We start from the raw sequence: 20,254 nt of genomic DNA, 5'->3' as shown, positions 1-20,254 counted from the left end.
GAAGTAAAGCAAGTCACACCAATTTTTTCATTTACCAGTTATGTTTATGCATAAACTGGTCAAAAATGTTATGTTTATACTATGCTGTGGTCTATTAAGTGTGGAATAGCATTAATACCAAAAATAACACTCATGCCTTAATTTTTAAATATTTTATTGCTAAAAATGCTAATGATCATCTGAGCCTTCACTAAGTCATAAACGTTTTGCTGGTGGAGGGTCTTGCCCTGATGTTAATGGCTGCTGATTGATCAGCATGGCAGTTGCTGAAGGTTGGGGTGGCTATGATGAATTTCTTAAAATAAGACAACAATGAAGTTTGCCACATTGATTGACTCTTACCTTCATGAATAATTTCTCTGTTGCATGCAATGCTTCTTGATAGCATTTTACCCATAGAACTTCTGCCAAAATGAGAGTCAATCCTCTCTAACCCTGCTGCTGTTTTATCATCTAAGTTTACGGATTATTCTAAATCCTTTATTGTCATATCAACAATGTTCACAGCCTTTTCACAAGAAGTAGATTCCATCTCAAGAAACCACTCATCCATAAGAAGCAACTCCTCCTCCATTCAAGTTTTATCCTGAGATTCCAGCAATTCAGTCCCACTTTCAGGCTCCACTTCTAATTCTCTTGCTATTTCTACCACAACTACAGCTCCTCCCTCCACTGAAGTCTTGAGTTCCTCAAAGTCATTCATGAGAATTGGAGTCAAGTTCTTCCAAATTCCTGTTAATGTTGACATTTTGACCTCTTCCCATAAATTACAAATGTTCTTAATGGCATCTAGAATGGCGAATCCTCTACAGAAAGGTTATTTTATAGACTTTGGTCATATTCATGAAAGGAACCACTGTCTATAGTAGCTATAGCCCTACAAAATGTATTTCTTAAATAATGACCTGAAAGTTAAAATTACTCTGTGATCCATAGGCTACAGAATAGATGTTGTGTTGGCAGGCATGAAGACAACATTCATCTCCTTGTCCATCTCCATCAGACCTCCTGGGTGACCAGTATATAGTCAATTAGCAGTAATATTTTGCTTCTGCTTTTTTCTAAGAAGGTCTCGACAGTGGGCTTAAAGTACTCAGTAAATCATGCTGTAGGCAGATGTGCTATCATGCAGGCTTTGTTGTTCCACTGACAGAATATTGGCAGAGTAGATTTAGGATCATTCTTAAGGGTCCTAAGATTTTCAGAATGGTACATGGGCACTGGCTTCAACTTAAAATCACCAACTGCATTAACCCCTAACAAGAGAGTAGGCCTGTTCTTTGGAGCTTTGAAGCCGGGAATTGACTTCTCCTTTCTAGCTATAAAAGTCCTAGATGACATGTTCTTCCAATAGAAGGCTGCTTCATTTACATTGAAAATCTGTTGTTTAAAGCCACCTTCATCAATGATCTTAGCTAGATCTTCTGGATAACTCATTGCAACTCCTACATCAGCACTTGCTGCTTCACCTTGCACTTTTATATTATGGTGATGACTTCTTTCTTTGAACTTCATGAACCAATGCATGATAGCTCCAACTTTTCTTTGGCAGCTTCCTCAATTCTCTCAGCCTTCTGGAAATTGAAGAGAGTTAAGACCTTGCTCTGGATTAGAATTTGGCTTATAGGAATGTTATGGCTGGTTTGACCTATCTAGACACTCGAACTTTCTTCATATGAGCAATAAGGCTTCTTATTATTCATATGTTCATTGGAATAGCACTTTTAATTTTCTTCAAGAACTTTTGCTTTACATTCACAACTTGAGTAACCATTTGGTGCAAGAAGCCTAGCTTGTGGCCTATCTTGACTTTCAACATGCCTTCCTCACTAAGCTTAAGCATTTCTAGCTTTTGATTTCAAGTGAAAGACATGCAGTTCTTCCTTTCACTTGAACACTTGGAGGCCATTTTGGGATTTTTTTTTTTTTTTATGGAGTCTTGCTCTGTTGCCCAGACTGGAGTGCAGTGGCACAACCTCGCTCACTGCAACCTCTGTCTCCCAGGTTCAAGCGATTCTCCTGCCTCAGCCTCCCAAGTAACTGGGACTACAGGCATGTGCCACCATGCCCGGCTAAGTTTTGTATTTTTAGTAGAGACAGGGTTTCACCATGTTGGTCAGGCTGGTCTCAAACTCCTGACCTCGCGATCCTCCCACCTCAGTCTCCCAAAGTGCTGGGATTACAGGCGGGAGCCACTGCATCCAGCCTTTTTTGGGGTTTTTAGATGGCCTTATTTCAATATTGTTGTGTCTCAGAGAATAGGGATGGCCAAGGATAGAGAGAGAGAACGGGGAATGGCCAGTTGGTGGAGCAGTTCGAACACATACAACATTTATCAATTAAGTTCCTGGGCACAGTTCGTGGTGCCCCAAAACAATTATAAGAGTAACATTAATGATCACCAATCATAGATAAAGTTTGAAATGTTATGAGAATTACAAAAATATGACACAGAGACAGAAAGTGAACACACACCGTTGGAGAAATGGCACTGATAGACTTGCTGATGAAAGGTTGCCACAAACCTTCCATTTGTAAACAGTGCAATATTTGCAAAGCACTGTAAAGTGAAGTGCAATAAAACACGGTATGCCTGTACTAAAATGTTATGCTTGTCACTTATAATAAGTTCATTCGCAGATGGTTTTTAGGTGTCCTAAATATAAAAAGTGGAGTCTTAGATACTTAGTATTTCCTCTATTGTATAGTTGTATTTTTGCCTAGATAGTGTGTGTCAATAAATATTACCTAGCTAACTCCAATGCCTCTGTAAAGAAATCAGACTTGAATTTGATGATATTGGTGCAAAGCACATATGTACTCATTGTCATATAGTCAGCTTTCTGTTATTTGCTTTATGGATTATCCAGAGCTTCCTTTAGTATTAACTAAAATTATGTTTTTGGACTATATGTGGCTTTATTGATGCATATTTCCTATATTATCTTATGTAGGAGTTTGTGTGTGTGTTTCTGTTAGTTTTACTTTCTCAATACATTTTTTGCTCCATGAGGGCAGCAAACATTTTAAAATTATTTATTTGGTGTTAACCCCACATTTACTAGTCCAGAGCTTAACACATGGTAGGTCACTCAATACACATTTTTAAAATCAAATTATTTGCCATTGCATGTACTTACTTTATTTCTGTATGAATTCAACTTTTGAGATCATATTCCATTATATTTAGTTTGTTCCCAATTTCTGTTCAATATCATTGGCTTTTGTTTTCCTCTTGTGATAAAGCCTGAAGGGAAGGAAGTCTATTGCAGGTCTTCATTCTTGCAGCACGTGAATCTCTAAGTGAATTGCAACAATTAAACAATATAGAGGAGAGAATCCCTTAGTAGTCCTGGGCCTCTCATATCCCATTTTAAAAACTGTGAACGGTAGTTTTCTTTGATAGACACAAAGAAACAGCACACCAGACATTCTGCACTTCCCTGGTGGCTGACCTTTAGGGAGCAGCGGATCAGACATGTTCTGTTCCATTCCATTGATTGTACTGTTCCTAAACTCCCACCACTATGATCTAGGCGTGCGATGTGCTATCCTTACTTCAAGCATGCAGCAAAACATGCAAAATGTTATGATTTGTTGCCATGCTGACAGTGTCAACTTAACTACGGCTGACAAACAGTTTTTAAATAGAACATGTCAGTTCATTATAGTATTTTCCATCTGTGTTTTTTTTTCCTTTCCCACACTTAACACTGAACATTTGAAGAATGTTGCTATAAAGGTTCAGTTTACACTTCCGTCACTTAGGTTAATGACTTGCTAAAAATTATATTTTGGAAATGAGCAAAAAAACAAACAGTGATTTTTTTTTTTTTTTAAAGGAGAACCTTCCCTTGAGGAGAATGCAGTTCTCACAACCATTTTTGGTTGTTTGGTTTTTATTGCATAACAGTCTTCTTTCTCTTTTTGCTTTCTTCAGTTTCTGTCTTGATATTGCCTCTGAAAATAGCTTTTCGCTCCAACTCTGAGCAAAATTGCTACTGCTCAGAGGTAGGGGCTTGCTGTATGAGGTACAGGCCAGTGTAGATTGTGCGCTAACACCGTGGTGTCTAGAATATTGACCACCATAAGGGCTCACCTCGCAGTGCTTGACATTTTGCTGATCATGCAAGTTGCATTTCTATTCCTATACCCTGCTCAGCTGCTTTCCCTCCTCTCCTCCTAAAGAGAGAGATTGACATTGCCCAACAGTAACTTTTAATGCCAAAACCACATTAAGTGCCTTAATTGTGTTTTAAATGATGTCTTGAGTCTGTGTATACTTGTAATGAAAATACAGGGTGACAATGAAAGTCTTCAAAGTCTGTTCCCGTGATGGTTCAATATTGCTAGCTTTTGTGTCACTAAAGATTTTTAAATTTTAAAGAAATTTGATTTTTTTTTGAAAAAAGTCTTGTTAATACTCTATTTTTTATTCTGGGCACTGAGGGTATTCCTTGCTGTTTTCATAGTTTAGGCTTTGGCTGCAAATGTTTGGACATCAGCTCAGACCATCGTCTCGGAGGGAACATTTTGCAAGTGTTATCTCCTTGTTCACAGGAATCCAAGGTAGACCTAGTGGAGGATTGTTTAGTGATAGAAACTGAAATAGCAATATAAAGAGGGATGGCCAAATTATGTAAAATCGGAGTGCATGAATAATTCAGTGCTCGCTTGAGTGTGATTTTTATTTTTATTGTTAAATAATACTAGCATTTCCATGAACTAATAACACAGAGACTAACCAACTGGTAAGCTTTTTGTTGGGGATTTGGGGCAAAAGGGAGGAGGAAGGAAAAAAGGAAACTAGGGACAAGTAGTCATTTTTAAAAAATGAAGTGTGCTCAGTAAAACACTGACACAATCGTCTGTTTTTATAATTCCTTAACTCTGTTGAAGATAAGTAAATGAAACCACAGAGAAACTCAATAGTACATATTTGTTTATAGATAATCTGGAATAAATTGTCATGTTTTATGAATTCCCTTCTTTATTGAAACTCAGAATCTTGATCTAGTGCTTTATATGTATTTTTTACCCATATAGTCTAGGTTGTGTGTGTTGTTGTGTTGATAGAATTAAGGTATATAGGATTTCTTTCTTTTACTATGACTCATGAGAAGTATATGGAGTAGAATGAAGGCCTCTGCATATAACTTATTTTAATCCAAGCAAAAGTATTCTTATCTAAAAAGAGAAAAATCTTGACTACAATTAACTATAACATCGTGGATATTTTAAACACGTTAGGAGAGAAGTGGAAAATGAGAAAAAGATGTTAAAATATTGAGAAAACACTAAGCATTGGATATAGGAAAAAATAAGACATATTTAGAAAAGAAACTCTCAGAGGAATATTATGGGGTGGTAGGAAATTTTTGCTGGTATAGTGAATGGCCAAACACTGTTTTTAATGACCTTGTTTAATTGAATGAAATGTAAGTTGCTCAGGAGGAACTGCCTTAGCTAAGAGATCAAGAAAGAAAAGCAAGAGGCGTGGTGCAAAGCAAGTACATGGTACCCAGAATGATGGGGAAACTATCTGATATTGTAGAAAAGTGTAAGCTAATATGATTTTGAAACCCCAACAGTATTCTTTTTATTCTAATTCTTCGAGAGAGGGTGCAAGAGATTTTGTAAACCAATAATGGGAAATATTTCAGACTGAATCCAGCCTTGGAAATGTCAGAAGAGTCAGGACAAAGCTTAAGTATGTGTCCTATGGGAAGAACTTTGGGAGGTACCTTCGAATGTAGTTTTGTCATTCTAGATATTACTGCAGTACTGTAAAGATCCAAGAAAGGGTCCTAGGAGGACTTGAATTCCATTAGGAATTTGTGACCAATTGAGGAGGGAGTAGCTTAACCTTACCTAGGAACCTCAATTCCCAAGTGAGGTTGGGAAACTGAATACATAAGCAACTAGTGTTTTAGCATGAGAAGATATATTTGTAGATGCAAAATAGAAACTAAAGGTGGAATCAGAAAATGTGATTTCCGATGAGGTAAAGTAATTTAAGATATTTTTATTTTAATTAAAGAATAAAGATAAAAAAAATTGAAGCCGTAAAAGACAATTTCTGAAAGAGCAGTATTATAAGGCAGATTGCACTGTTGCTATGTACATTAATACTAGTAATTGTGCAGCTAATAAAGTAGCATAGCTCTCACAAACATCTCATATATGTGGTAGTTGTAATTAGTCCTATATCTCAGACATGGTCACTCTGCGGAGGGTCCCTCCTGGTAAATGTGTTGTTCTAAGGGAATAGATATTGGAACCATTTATAATGTAATTGAGACCTATGATCAGGTAAACCAAGGAAATAATTTCTAAGTTCTCAACCAGGACATATTCATCTGAAAAGCATTTTCAAATTATATGGCTCATCCCCCTGCCCCACGGAATCCCAGCCACCGGGAGATTCCGATATACCCCCTAACTCTTCTGAGTGGGAATATAAGGTTGTAGCTATTTCATTTCTTCTCTATTTCATCTTCTGGGTACTTATACATGAGGGTATTTATAATGAACAGATGGCATCCAAGTAGGATTTTTTTTAAGAGAAGGAGAACAGTATCTCCCCAAATTTCTCATTGATTCAAAAGATTGAATACCTGCTAAAACTGACAAGGGATATTTTTTATTTTCAGCCACACATTTCCTGTCACCTTCTCTGGCATGCTTGTTTTATTTATTTGTAAGGTGGAAAATGTTTACTGTAAAGCTATTTTTGTCTTGATCCCACAGTTTGGTAAAAGAAATCAAATGGAGGTTTCAAATTCACAGTGAGCTTTCATTAATGACGATAGTTAGTCCCGTTCTGAACTATTGACAAAATGTTATAGCATTCTTGAGAGCGGAACTTGTATTCTTTTAAATAAAGAACTAGTTCATTAAAGGTTCTTTCTAATGAAAATGACTCAATTCTGCTGTTAAGTGCTAACCTTAAAAAAGAAAAGAAAGCTAAAAGATAGTTTACAAAAATGCATATTGTTTCACAAAAATCAGTAGGTTAGAAGATGGTTGAGGCTTAAATTTCTTTAGAGTTTCTAAAATGTCCTCTCCTTCTCTGTGTAACAGCAGAAAATGTTTGCCTGCATTTTGATAACCAATATGGAAATTAGATATTAATATATACAGGGAAAGACAGAGACAGAGAGAAAATACTTATCACCCTAAGAAGGAAGGAATCATGCCATTACTCACAGGTGGCAATGCCATGAGAGACTTACTCAGTCATCCTGTAACAAGTGCAAATCTGTCCCTGGACCAAAAAGAAAAGGGATTTAAAGGGCAGATATGCCAGCCCTATCGTATGTAAGAGCTCTTGTGTTTTGCTTGAAAGCTAAGGCCTTTGTAATTGGTTTCTAACTAGTTACTCACATAAGACTTACAAATAAAAGAAAGAAATGTGAAATCAGTTTCTTTTTTGAAGCTGGAAGAAATGGTGTGTCATAATTATTTTGGAAAGGGAGTTCTAGCTTTTAAAAAGCTTTTTAGGGTTTATTCTCTAAAAATCTCCTCTTTTTCAGCTGAGGTGGCTGCAAGGCCAGGTAACCCCAAATGAGACTTATTGACCTTCAGACTTTTCAATCGGAGGCTTGTCACCTTGAAATCGCCAGCATTTGCACACGGCATGTCTGTCTACCACTGTGCAGGACATAAATATGAAACTGGCCAATCTGCCTCCTACTTTGGACATTAATAATTCTTAGGAATTGTCTGGAAATGAGTTAAAGAGTTAGATTTGCCACTCCCCTCTGATTTTTGTCTTACCTGATGCTTGACTTTCTGAGGTAACCACAAAAGGAGACAGAAGTGAAGAGAGGACTATTTGCATGTGTAAAGGCGTTCTCTTCTGCATTAGGTACCAGGGGTGGTGTGTGTGCTGGCTGACTTCTTCTGACTTGCTCTAATTAGTCTACTAAGATATAAGCTCTGAACTGTGACGGTATGTTTGGTGTAGTGATTGGAGTGCAGAAGACATTACGTAAATGTTGACTGGCTTGTTGATGGACCCGTTCTGCATATGCTCACACAGGTAAATCAACTGTTGGATGTTGAGAAATGGGAAGAATTTGAAGGCCATTTAGAGATACTTACAAATGTGGTTACTTATTGTCTGCTACTTTTAACACTGCTCTTAGAAAGAAAAAAAAGAAAAAAAAACCGAATACATTTACCTGATTTCTCTGTGGCCTTACTCTCTGGCAAAGATTGAGGCAAGCGATTTTTTTTTTGGTTGTTCAGCGATGCATTCTAGCACTGCACACAGTGCCTGTCACATAGTAAGTACTCAATAAATGTTTGTTGAGTGAAAGTATGAATATGTTGTGCCAATACTGAAGATGTTAAAATAGTAATATACACTATCATCTTCTATATACTTATTACTCACAAACCAGGTGTATTTCTTATTTGTTTTGGATAAGAGATTGACATTGCTTATTAATTTTAACTTGGGTTAAAAATAAGTGCTTAGTTAACCATATTAAATGATATCACAAAATTATTTATTTTGAAATTATACTAGTTGAATTTAGTGCTAAAGTAGAAAGGTACAGGATCCATATATATGGTTGATAAACAAATGATCTTTAAATAGAGTCACAATACTTAGTTCTGTGTCATGAACATATGAAGCTTTGTTTCACATTCTAACCTCTCATGCTAGGGCTACAATCAGAGAGGACATAAAGCACGTGAAAATGCACACGGGTCTGGGAACTTGGTTCTGTTCATTGCCTTGGCACTAACTCGCTGTAGGTCCTCGAAAAATCCCTTCTCCTCCCTGGAATCTGTTTTCTCAACTGTAGGAACCCACTCCCTCTATGTGATTTGTTATAGAGATAATATAGATTAAAGGAGAATCATCTGGAACCAAAGATCTGGAACGAAAGAGCCTCAGATCTCCCTCCACTCTTGTTTTCTGTTTGATAACATGAAGGTATTGATAGTAACAGAGCCACAGAATTTCTGTGACAATTAAAGCGATAATATACACACACTATCTGATTTAGTAAGGGTTCAGTACATTTCAGCAATTTCCAGCTCTCATTCTACATCTAAATATGTATGATTCCATGAGAAATTGTTCCAATCTATTAATAACTCAACTTAAAAAATGTCCAGGCATTCCCAGGGTCCATCCTGATAACTTCTGTCAAAGAAAGAGAAGAATTGCTGGGTTTTCCATTTCAAATCTTATACACGGAGCATTTTCAATTTTGAAAATGTCAGCTCTTTGACAGTACTCCTTTAAAAGCAGCTTTGTTTTTTTTAAATTACATTTGTTAAGCTTGGAATCCATAATGTGAATGATAGGCCCTGGCGGTATTTATATAAAAATTAAAACTGTCAAGTTGTATTAAGGTTTAATCATTGGCTGTGGCACATGAGCCACAATTTCTTTGCATGAGCCCTCTTGACATACTTTTCATTTATTTATTTTTTTAGATCTCAGCCACAGAAACGTGCACATAGTCTTTTAAAAAAATTTCCTGAGTGAGTTTATATAGAAGACGACAAGGCAGAAGAAACTAACAAACATCCTTCGATCTTCGGTGTATAGAACATGCTGGCTGCTAGTCACTTTATATGTGGCATCTTGTTTGATTTTTAATGTGAATCTAACGGTGCATTATGATGCCCTTTGTACAGATGAAAGTCCTGAGTCTCAGAGAGATAAGCCAGTTGTCCAAGGTCATTCCCCAAATACCAAATCCTAATCTTGTATTATGTTCTTCTAACATCTGCCTACATGACTCACACCTTCCCTTTTGTAATCTCAAGGATACTTCTAATTACCTCAATATTTGTGACTAAATTGTTAGCAAGAAGTGCTAAAATACTTTTAAATCCATTACAACTCAAAAAGTAAGACTGTAACCAGTACTTTTTAAAAACAGTGCAAGTTTTTCGAAGGCAGACTGTATTAGGATATTGCCCTAGCTGTTTACAAATTTTATATGTGTGTGTATATATATATATATATATATATATATATATATATATACACACATATAAAATATATATATAAGGAGGAAGAGGCCCATGGATTCAGGGTAACATTGCTGATTCGCTGTGTTTCCCTGAGAACCCGTTGCATAGATAGGTTTCTTTTCAAAAACTTACTTTCTCTCTCAACTCCAGTGTTAGTAATGAGCCTCATTTCTTAGTATTTCCTCCTTTCAGAACAATGAAGTTAGATACTTCTTCCACATAGGCTTAATCCCAACTGGATGACTCTCTAAAGTAGAGGAAGGCTTATTATTTCTAATCAAGTAGAACAATTTTGCAATGGGTGTACTATACGTTTCAGGCAAAGGTATGGCTCCTCCTGTGTGTCTATAGTCTGTTGGGGCCTGTTGACCGCTCCCTGGGTCAGGAAGTACTTCAGGGTCATAGGGAGCCCACTTCTGACCTCTGGGATGGGCTAAGAAAGGAATTAGAGACTGCTGCTTGACTACCAAGTGACCCAGGGATCTATATATATATACCCTGACTGTCAGGGCCCGACACAACACTTTTGTGGTGGACACTATTGTGTGCTGCTCAAACCTTTTTCCAGTACCAAGAAATTCATTCCCTCTGCTACCAAAAGTGATGGTTCACAGTTGAGTCCCTCCCCAAGAATTATCTGTGCCTCTCCCAAGGCTCTAATGACTGATCTAAGTAGAGATACAAAGGACCAGCTCTCTTGTATCAAGTAAGGGCAACTCTGAACAGGCATTTGAACTTTGGAGCTCCTGGTGGAACCCACAGCATTGCACCTAAACTCCTCCCTCTGCCCTTTTCTACTTCCCTCCCCACTCAGTTCTTAGGAGCACTCTCTAATAACACCCCACCCCCAGCACACAAATCTCAGAATTTGCTTCCCAAGAAAACTCACCTATACATGCTTCAATGAGTTCTCTGGTCCGTATTATAATTTCTATCGATCCGAGACCAGGTACCCCAAATAACTCCTAGATTCTTACTCATTAATTAATCTGAGCATGTTGCTTTTCTGATAATTAGTTTGCAATGATAGGTACCAGGTAGGTGAAGGCAGGTGGCAATGTTAGGTTTGACTGTTGATAGCAGGCCTGGTTGCCTTCATAAGTCAGCATGGAAGAGATAATGGAATAGAGAGTACTTGTATCATTCCACAATAAGACATATAAGGTAAGCAATTTATCAGCTTTTTAAGAAAACACTCCTGCATTCAGAAAAGTAAATGCCAAATTTATGTGTGTGTTGTGTGTGTGTGTGTTTGTGTGTGTATGTGTATAAGAAAGAGAGAGAGAGAATGTGAATCAGAATAGGATTATTACATTGTGTTAGACGTTAGGACCACAGAGATGAAAAAGACAAGATGCCCATTTTAAAGATTAGGAAACTGAGTCCCCCTGAGTATCTGATAGGAATATGATTATTCAGTGATTGGGTCAAAATTCAGACTTAGATTTAAGTCTAGCATGGTTGTTCTTTACACAACCGCTTGCTGATTCTTATCCATCATTTTCAGTGATTTGTAACAGATTACAAAGAAAAACCTCTTCAACAAAATGAGTGGAATAAAAAGTGAAACAGTAGTCTGGATGTGTGATATGAAATCATAAATGTCTGTGGCAGTTCTTCATTAGCTCTTGTTGAGAGGGTTTTCATGTCACACTGGCTGACAGCTCGACTGCGGGGACGCTGTTGGGGATGGGAGGAGCTGCTAGGCAGACTCTTAGCATTGCCTTGGAACACCGTCTCTCATAGACTGAAATCTTGACTTCTTGTTGCAGGAGGAGTAGATCTGTAGTGCTTTTAAACTTTGTTACTCCATGATATACAGTGCATTTTATTTGTGTTAGTCATCTTTGTTTTGTTTGTTTGTTTTTTGAGATGGAATCTCGCTCTGTCTCCCAGGCTGGAGTGCACTGGTGCGATCTTGGCTCACTGCAAGCTCTGTCTCCCGGGTTCACGCCGTTCTACTGCCTCAGCCTCTCCGAGTAGCTGGGACTACAGGCACCTGCCACCACGCCCGGCTAATTTTTTGTATTTTTAGTAGAGACAGGGTTTGACCGTGTCTTGATCTCCTGACCTCGTGATCTGCCCACCTCAGCCTCCCGAAGTGCTGGGATTACAAGTGTGAGCCACTGCGTCTGGCCTGCTAGTCATCTTTTATACAGAATTGTCACAAAATACGTCGTGCTGACTACAGCCTGGGTAGGCAAGCCACACCTGTGAATTACGCCCCTTCCCATGGATCATGCCAGTAGTATCTCGCTAGGAAGAGAGTAGGATAAATCTGAAACACTGATGGATACACTTCAAAAGGTTAAGACTAGGTGTGGAGGCCAACCTACAGTTAAAAATGCCTAAAGATGCCCTCGTTTGTCTTCCAACCTTTTGGGTCCTCTCCTTAGCACATGGTATACCCAATGGTTGTGAAGGTGTGTGGCTCCTCTCTGCCCCTGTCCCCCTCTGGCCACACTTCTAGTGTTGCCTCAGTGCTGCCCTTCACTGGCTTCCATGCCATCACTACTTTCTTCTTTAATGTGATCAGGACTGGGGAGTCTTGAGATTAGTCCTTGTCTCTTGTAATATTGTCCTGGAAGCCATGGAATATTCTTTTACCTCCTGAATTCCATAAAATCCTTTACTACCAATGTATCTGAAGGTGGTTCTGTGGAATGGTGTCCATGCCGTCATATTGGAATATTTGAATAGATCTTGACCTTTAGATGTAGCCATTTAGCATTTATTTATTCCATAATTAACTGCACTAGGAACTATTCTATGGACACAATGGTGAATAACAAATAGTTCCAATTCTCCGAGAGTATGAAGTCCAGTGAAGGAATGCAGACCCATGAACAGGCAATTATAATAGAGTGTGGTAAGTGCTAGAACAGGGCTAGGGTCGGGATCCTTGGGATCACCTTGGAATGCAACTCAGGTGCCTCTAAGTCAGCCTTTGAGGCAAGGGAAAGTCCTGAAGGACACTAGGTTAAGTCAGAGAAAATTTGTGTTGGGAGTAGAGTGGGGAGTGGTTGCCATATTGTGCAAAGGACCGGGTATTATGGGAGAACTGCAGGCCACAGATTATGGTTATTATGGTCTGTTATTAATATGCTTGGTAGGGAAGGGAGTGGTGATAGTGAGAAAGGATTCTAAATGTAGGCTCAGGCCAGGCCAAAAAGCACCTTGTATAACATGTTAAGCACTGTGCCCTTAATCTAAAAGTAACAGGGAGCTATTATAGGGATTTACATAGAGGAGTGATAAGAAGAGCTCTCCATTTTAAAGTGATCACTCTGGTTTTGTTGGAGAGAATCAAGGTGAGATTATAAACTGGAAATCACTTATAGGAGCCTTTTGCAATGGTTTTGGTGAGAGGCAAGAGTAGCTTCAATTAAGACAATGGCAATGGGTAAAGAAAAAAGAGTGATAAATTGGGGGTGACGTTGTATAAAAAAATAGTTTGGCATGGTAGCTCACATCTGTAACCCCAGCACTTTGAGAGGCCAAGGAAGACGGATTGCTTGAGCCCAGGAGTGCGAGACTAGTCTGCGCAACATAGCGAAACATTGTCTCTACAAAAAAATACAAAAAAACCCCAAAAAAGCTGGGCATGATGGTGCATACCTATAGTCCCAGCTGCTTGGGAGGCTGAAGTGGGAGGATTACTTGAGTCTGGAAAGTCAAGGCTGCAATGACCAGCCTGTGTGACAGAGTGAGTCCCTGTCTAAAAATAAAAGATACGACATTTTATTTAGGTAGGAAAGACTCCATGCTGTCAGGGTTGAACAATTGGGAAGAGACTGGTGTGGTTCATCAACATGAGAAACACAGGAAGAGGAATGGTTCTGGGGAGGGGGTGATGACTTTTGAGGTGCTTATTGAACAGTCAAGCCATGTCATACATTAGGCCGCTGGTTATATGTTGGAAGAGCTCAAGAGCTAGAGATAAAGATTATGGAGAAAATTAAAGTGAAGAAATGAATGAATTCCCATAAGAAGCGTGGGAAAACCAAGGAGAAGCTGATCTGAGAACCCAGGAAATCCTCTTGTTATACAATAAATAGAAGAACAACAGATGACAGAGGCAAATGGCAAACTGGAAATAGGGTGATATCGCTATGTTCACATTTTTACTACAATACACATATCATATTCAACAATTTAAAACTAAGAAAAGAGGCTGGGTGGCTCACGCCTATAATCCCAGCACTTGGGGAGGCTGAGATGGGAGGATCGCTTGAGTGCAGGAGTTTTAGATCAGCTTGAGCAACATAGCGAGACCTTGTTTCTACTAAAAATTTAAAAAAAAAAAAAAATAGCCAAGCATGTTGTTGTGCACCTGTAGTCCCAGCTACTCAAGAGGCTGAGGTGGGAGGATTGCTTAAGCCCTGGAGTCCAAAGCTTCAGTGAGCTGTGCTCATGCCACTGCACTCCAGCACTCCAGCCTGGGTGACAGAATAAGATTCTGTCTTTAAAAAAAAAAAAAAAAAACCCACCAAAACAAAACAAAACAAAATAAAAAACGAAGAAATTATTCACTGTTTTACTGTCTTATTACCTTAAATAACTATATTCCTTTTCTATATTCCGTTTCTATATTCCTTTTCAGATTCTGTTTGTACACAGTCACAGTTTTCACACTCTTTTAATCAGAGTGTGGATTTAGTGCTGCATTTGAGCCTTTTCGTTAATACGTCATAAGGGTTTTTTGTTTACTTCAAAGTCTTTTTTTTTATGAACAATGGCTTTGAAACATGACAGTGCCTTTAGGAAAGTACGCAGTAGTATATTTGAAGGGGGAGAGGAAGAGACAGTTTTGGAGGATCGAGCAAGAAAGATTTTCATTGATAAAGTGAGAGAGTAACATGATGATAGCACAGCATGACTGATGTACAGAGGAGACTGAAGTTTAGAATTTCATGTTGCTTTTGCAATTCATAACCTGCCACCGCACTGCATAATGGAACATCATGTGCTTTCACATCCGTGACATGAGTAGCACTCTAATACAGGCTAAACTGTGGCCCCTGCTGCAGACTTATGACATGGGCTAAATCATCATCATGAAAAGAACCTAAATGATTTCTCAGGCTTCCCTACACAGAAGATAAGGAGGCAGGGAGACCTAGCAATATACTGGTTCTGTTGCCACTGACAACAAGTTCCGACCGAGCTCTCTAAGCAAGCACTGAGGCTAGGTGCAGTGGTCTTGATATCAAGAAGTCTATGTTTGGGTTCAAATCTTGGCTCTTCCACTCCTGAGCTATGTGGCCTTTATGGCTGTGAATGCATTCATCTTTCAATGGTGGTTAACGCTCTTTTTATAGAACTGTTAAGAAGACTAAATGCAGTGGTATATAAACAAAAGATCATACTCTAAGATATAGTAACCACTTTACTATTTTTAATAATAAAAGTATAATCATCTAGTACTTATATATAAAATCCATTCAGTCCTTGGCATATTGTGACTAGAATGTTATCTATGACAAGGAGCCTATCGGGGCTGTACTGCCTGATTTATAAAGGCCTTCTCGTTTCTAAAAGTGCATGATCCTGTTAATACCTTTTACTCCCCACTGTTCATCTTATCTGTTGTAGCCTCAAAACAAGCTGATCTGCAGCTGCTTTCTCAAAAGATTCAAGTCTGACTATTTTCCCTTATATAAAAGATAGCTCTATCCTTTTTCTTCATGAAAGACCTTAGAGACCACGTGTAGGGGATTTGTAAAATTTTTTCTATCTTTTAGATATTTATTGAAGCCCTGAGACCTTCTTATTTTCCTTTTTGTCCCTCTTATTAAGTCTGTGTAATACCATTTATACAAAAGCATTTTCATAGTTGACTACAATTGACAATTTTTTCGAAAGTGGGAAGATCCCAAAGGTGTTCGGTAATCTTCAGTGGGATCAGTGGTGCAGAAATAAGTTCCCTAAGTAAGATACTATATCTATATCAAGGCAGTCCATGGAGTAAATAAAACTATATGTTGCTTATATTGGATCGTTGCTTTTCTGGTGGAAGTTTTAAGCCAAAAACAAGCTATATCTGTGTGCAAAATGCATGAATTCCATGGTGAATCCCTTATCTGCTTGGTAAGCTATCCAATTTTCTAATTCCAATATCTTGAAAACAAAAACAGTTTATGCTATCTTTCACTATGAATATTACAGAAAGGCATACATATTTTAAGTTCAATTTTTTCCTTTACTTGATTGAGATTCCTTAGTTAAGATTTTTTTCATGCCCTGATTTGTTTGTTTGACTTCTCTGCCTACCCGAATGGTCAGATCAAGGTGGACTAAGACCTTTAGAAGCCATGTTGAGCGTTAAAAGGGATGCCCATCTCCTGATCTCCTATCTAGAGGTAATTACAAATAAAACCAATAACAAACTAAATGGTAGTTTAAGAAATCAATAAAGTCCTGATTTTTCCCCCGAATATTTTTTTTTTCTCCTTTTGGAAACACCTAATATGAGCTTATTAAAAAAAAAAAGTGTTAGTGCTCCTGACTTGCAGCTGCCCAAGTACATTTCTTAGCCTCTCTTTGGGTAATCTGACAGTAGGTCAGATCCACTAAGCTATTTGGGAATCTCGTTCCAAAGCCAGAGAAGTTGGTAAGTGAAAAAACAAACAATCAAAAAACAAAACAAAAACTCAATATGCCATTGTTTTCTAAAACTAACTCTCTCAGTGAGGTAGGTCACTGGTAAATAACATATACCTTTCGAGCTAATGATGCTGTTCTTATGTATTGGGGAATGACAAAAAGGACATTTTGACAACTTAAAACTTATGCTAGAGAGAAGAAGCTTAGGTACTTCAGTGTTCATATGTTAGTGTCACAATTGTTTTTTTTCACATTGTGCTCTATCGGATAAAGGTAGAGTACATCTAGAGGTTTATAAAAGGCTGTGGAATTGAGGAATCTTCCCAAACTAGTCATGTGCAGCTTCTACCTGAGCTGCTGAATTCTGGGATGTTAGAGTAGAGAAAGAGAGAGCAGAGTTCTTCTGGGAGCTGAACGTCATGGACCCACCATTTTAGGACTGGAAATTTACAGTCGATGCAGAGTTTGCAGCTGGCTGTATGAGGACTGCAGGTATGCTTTGCTTGTTTCTTTGACTGTTGCTCTGAACAATGTATGGCTGTGGTTTTATTAGATCTGAATGTGAATGCATTTAGATGGGGCCTCCATTCTTCACCTCACCATGAATCCCACTACTCCTTATTGCTTAAATCTGCCTGGTACCTCTCTGGACCCTGTAGGTATTTGAGTGTGTGAAGCTGCCCCCTTTATAGAACTCCCATCAGTTTATGCTGATGTCATCTCCTCTTCATAAAGAGATTGTCTCAGAGGCTGTGAGAAGTTAAATGTTCACCTCAGGTCACAGATAGCTAGGACTAGAACTCAGGCCCCTGAATAATACTACAGCAGTGTCATTTTCACCACACAATTTGGGGTTTGATATTTTAATTTTTACCTCATTAGCTATGTCTTTCAAAAAGAAAAAAAGAAACACCACAAACTTAAAAATAAAAATACTATAAATAAATTTACCACCTGTGTATCTAATGATATTACAGGAAAAATAATATCACAGTACAGTAAATAAACATAACAGTGCTGTTCCACATTACTTCCTCAAAATATTTCTAAGTGGAGGCCTATTAATTGTTCTTGCAGTAGATAAGGAAGTTTTAAATACAATATATGAGCATCATCAAATAAAGACTTTTTTCCCATGGCAGGAATCTTTTAGATGCATACTTGGACATAGTTGTTAGCATCTCCCAGTTACAAAATTTTGACAAATTATGAGTTTATATGTATATTTCACACACCATTAGAATACATTAGAATATATTATAAATTCCCTTAGGGCAGGGTTCTTCTTCCTTGTTCTACATATTTTACTTATTAGATAACTGTATGCACATGCTATGGCAAAGATTATAAGGCATTAAATTAGACATGTGCCTAATTTTAATTTTCCAATTGAATTTTTTACATACTGTTTTAAGCATATGTGTGTTTGTGCTAAAGCATTGTTGAGCATCTTTAGTAGATGAGTAAAATTAATATAAAAAGCAAGTATCATTTTCTTCTGTTATTTATTTTAAAAATTTCCACTAATTGAAATATGATACTTTTGTTCATTTGGCAAAGAAATGTACCTTTGAGATTATTTGTTAAAAAGTGGAATTGAAGTACATGGTGGCCTCCTAGCTAATTGGGATGCCGGAGAAGGAGGATCCCTTGAGCCCAGGAGTTTGAGGACAGCCTGGGCAACTTAGCAAGAACCTGTCTTTAAAAACAAGACAAAAAAATGGAATTGGTAAATCAAGGCTGATGCTTTTTCTCACCCAATACCTAACATAGAGTACGAATATTTGATGAATTAGTGAGTGAGTGAATGAATGAATAAATGAATGAAGGGAAGGATGGGTGAACGGGTGGGCGAGTGGATGCATGGTTGGATAGATGGAAAGATAAATGGACAGGTCATTGTGGTAGGGACTTCACAGTGAATCTACTATCAGCTTTTGCAAAAAGGGCAGGAATTGTTGAATAGTTACGTACAAAATATAATCCAAAGATGAATCAAGTATTTTTTGTTGTGGCTTAAGATGTGGTTTTTTAAAGAGATGAGATAATTCATGTAAAGTATCATGTGTATTATGCTTAATATTTTAATCTGTTATTTATTGTTATAATCATTATTATTTACTCCTTTTTTCTTTCAATTAAGAATTGAATGTCTGAGAAATATATATATGCAGAAATATGTTCAATGAAAGAAAAATATTGATCTTCTACTCTGATTTGACATTAGGTGGATAGCAAAAAGAATTATCTGATCTATCTTCCAATGCTAAAAGGCCTTGGCTCATGCTGAAAATACGTACTGGTGAAAAGATGCAAACATTTATAGAGTAAACTATTAATAAATGCTAACTAATGCAGAAGAATCCAGGACAACGGAACTAGCTGTCTGTTCTCTTCCTTTTCTTACATGTTTAAGTCTCCTATGTGTTTATAAAAAGTGAAACTCATCTATATCACAGGGTACTTTTGAATCAGTTCTATTTTTTTTTCCTTCTATAGACCACCAGATCTCTTAAGTGATGTGCACCCTTAAACTCCAGTTATTACCCCACCAAAAGACTCACCAGGATTTTCCTATTACCAAATTGGATGACCTTTGCTTCCCATTTCTTCTCCTTCCTTCTCGCAATGTCTGTGGTATTTTCTATCTATCTTTCACCCGCTTGCCTAACTTCCCTTGCTCTCTTTGCCCTACGCTAATTCACTTCTCAGTTTTCCTTGTTTGGTAGCTCTGTCTCTTTGTTTCTATTCCTGAAAAGTGGACTTATCCTTAGCTAATATTCCTCTTTACAATTTCTCTATTCTCTTCCTTAACAATATTATCTACCCACCATCTCTATGCAAGAGTAATCTAATATCATAGTTTCCATGCCACCTCATATCTTTGTGTGATTTCCATATTTCTGAGTACAAACTCAATTCAGATGTCCATTTAGCATTTCAAATTCAACATTTATAAACCTCTATTTCCATTATCAATCACTTGAAAATTCCTGACAATTTGTCCTTAACTTACTTCCTGATTTTATCATTTCTTGCCATATCCCCATGGCTAGTGTGCCTACCTATAATAGAAGATAATTCACATTTTTTCTCACTCTTTTGAAGTAACCTTATAACTGTTTCTTGATTATGTAAACACTCCTGATCAACTTACATGTGACTGCTTCGTGTATGCACTAGATTGTTCTTCTCACGTAGTATATCTTCCATGGCTCACCAAGACTTGTACCTATGCCCATAGTTTTAGCTTAGAAGTTGAGGCCTTTGATGATTTTAAATGATCTTTCCCAATGTTATCTCACACTATTTGCTAACATACTTAAACTAATTTGGTTTGTTTACTCTTTCCCTTCTCTTCATGGTTGCTTATGTCATTCCATCTACCTGGAATACCTTGTGAAAACCCATTATTCAATGACTAGTTCATAGGACACCCCTGGGAAGCAATCCCTGATCACTCAGTTAGTAGTTGGTCTTTCTTTCGTCTGAAATGCAATTACGCTGTTCATTCTTATTTGGAGACATTAATAAAACATTCCCTGCCACAATGGTCTTCACTCTCCTCAACTCTCCTGCTAAATTCTAATCAATTGCTTGCCTCCTGAAGTAATCCTAAGCTGGCTTCTGAGGTCAGGAGGCA

General features: G+C 37.7%; 1 protein-coding gene across 25 annotated transcripts in view; it reads left to right on the top strand.

Annotated features, from left to right (window-relative positions):
* Positions 1 to 20,254, top strand: part of LOC105493516 (estrogen related receptor gamma) — a 643,478-nt gene that overhangs the window by 354,330 nt on the left and 268,894 nt on the right. The window contains exon 1 of one of the 25 annotated variants that reach the window (XM_071080707.1): positions 4,473 to 4,569. The exons of the other annotated variants lie outside the window; for them this stretch is intronic. The gene's annotated coding sequence lies outside the window, so the exon portion shown is untranslated. Of the gene's footprint in view, positions 1 to 4,472; positions 4,570 to 20,254 lie in introns of those variants that run through there. 25 annotated transcript variants of the gene reach the window in all.

Source organism: Macaca nemestrina, chromosome 1 (genome assembly GCF_043159975.1).
Source record: "Macaca nemestrina isolate mMacNem1 chromosome 1, mMacNem.hap1, whole genome shotgun sequence".
Taxonomy (NCBI): domain Eukaryota; kingdom Metazoa; phylum Chordata; class Mammalia; order Primates; family Cercopithecidae; genus Macaca; species Macaca nemestrina.
This window is presented reverse-complemented; position numbering and strand designations above follow the sequence as displayed.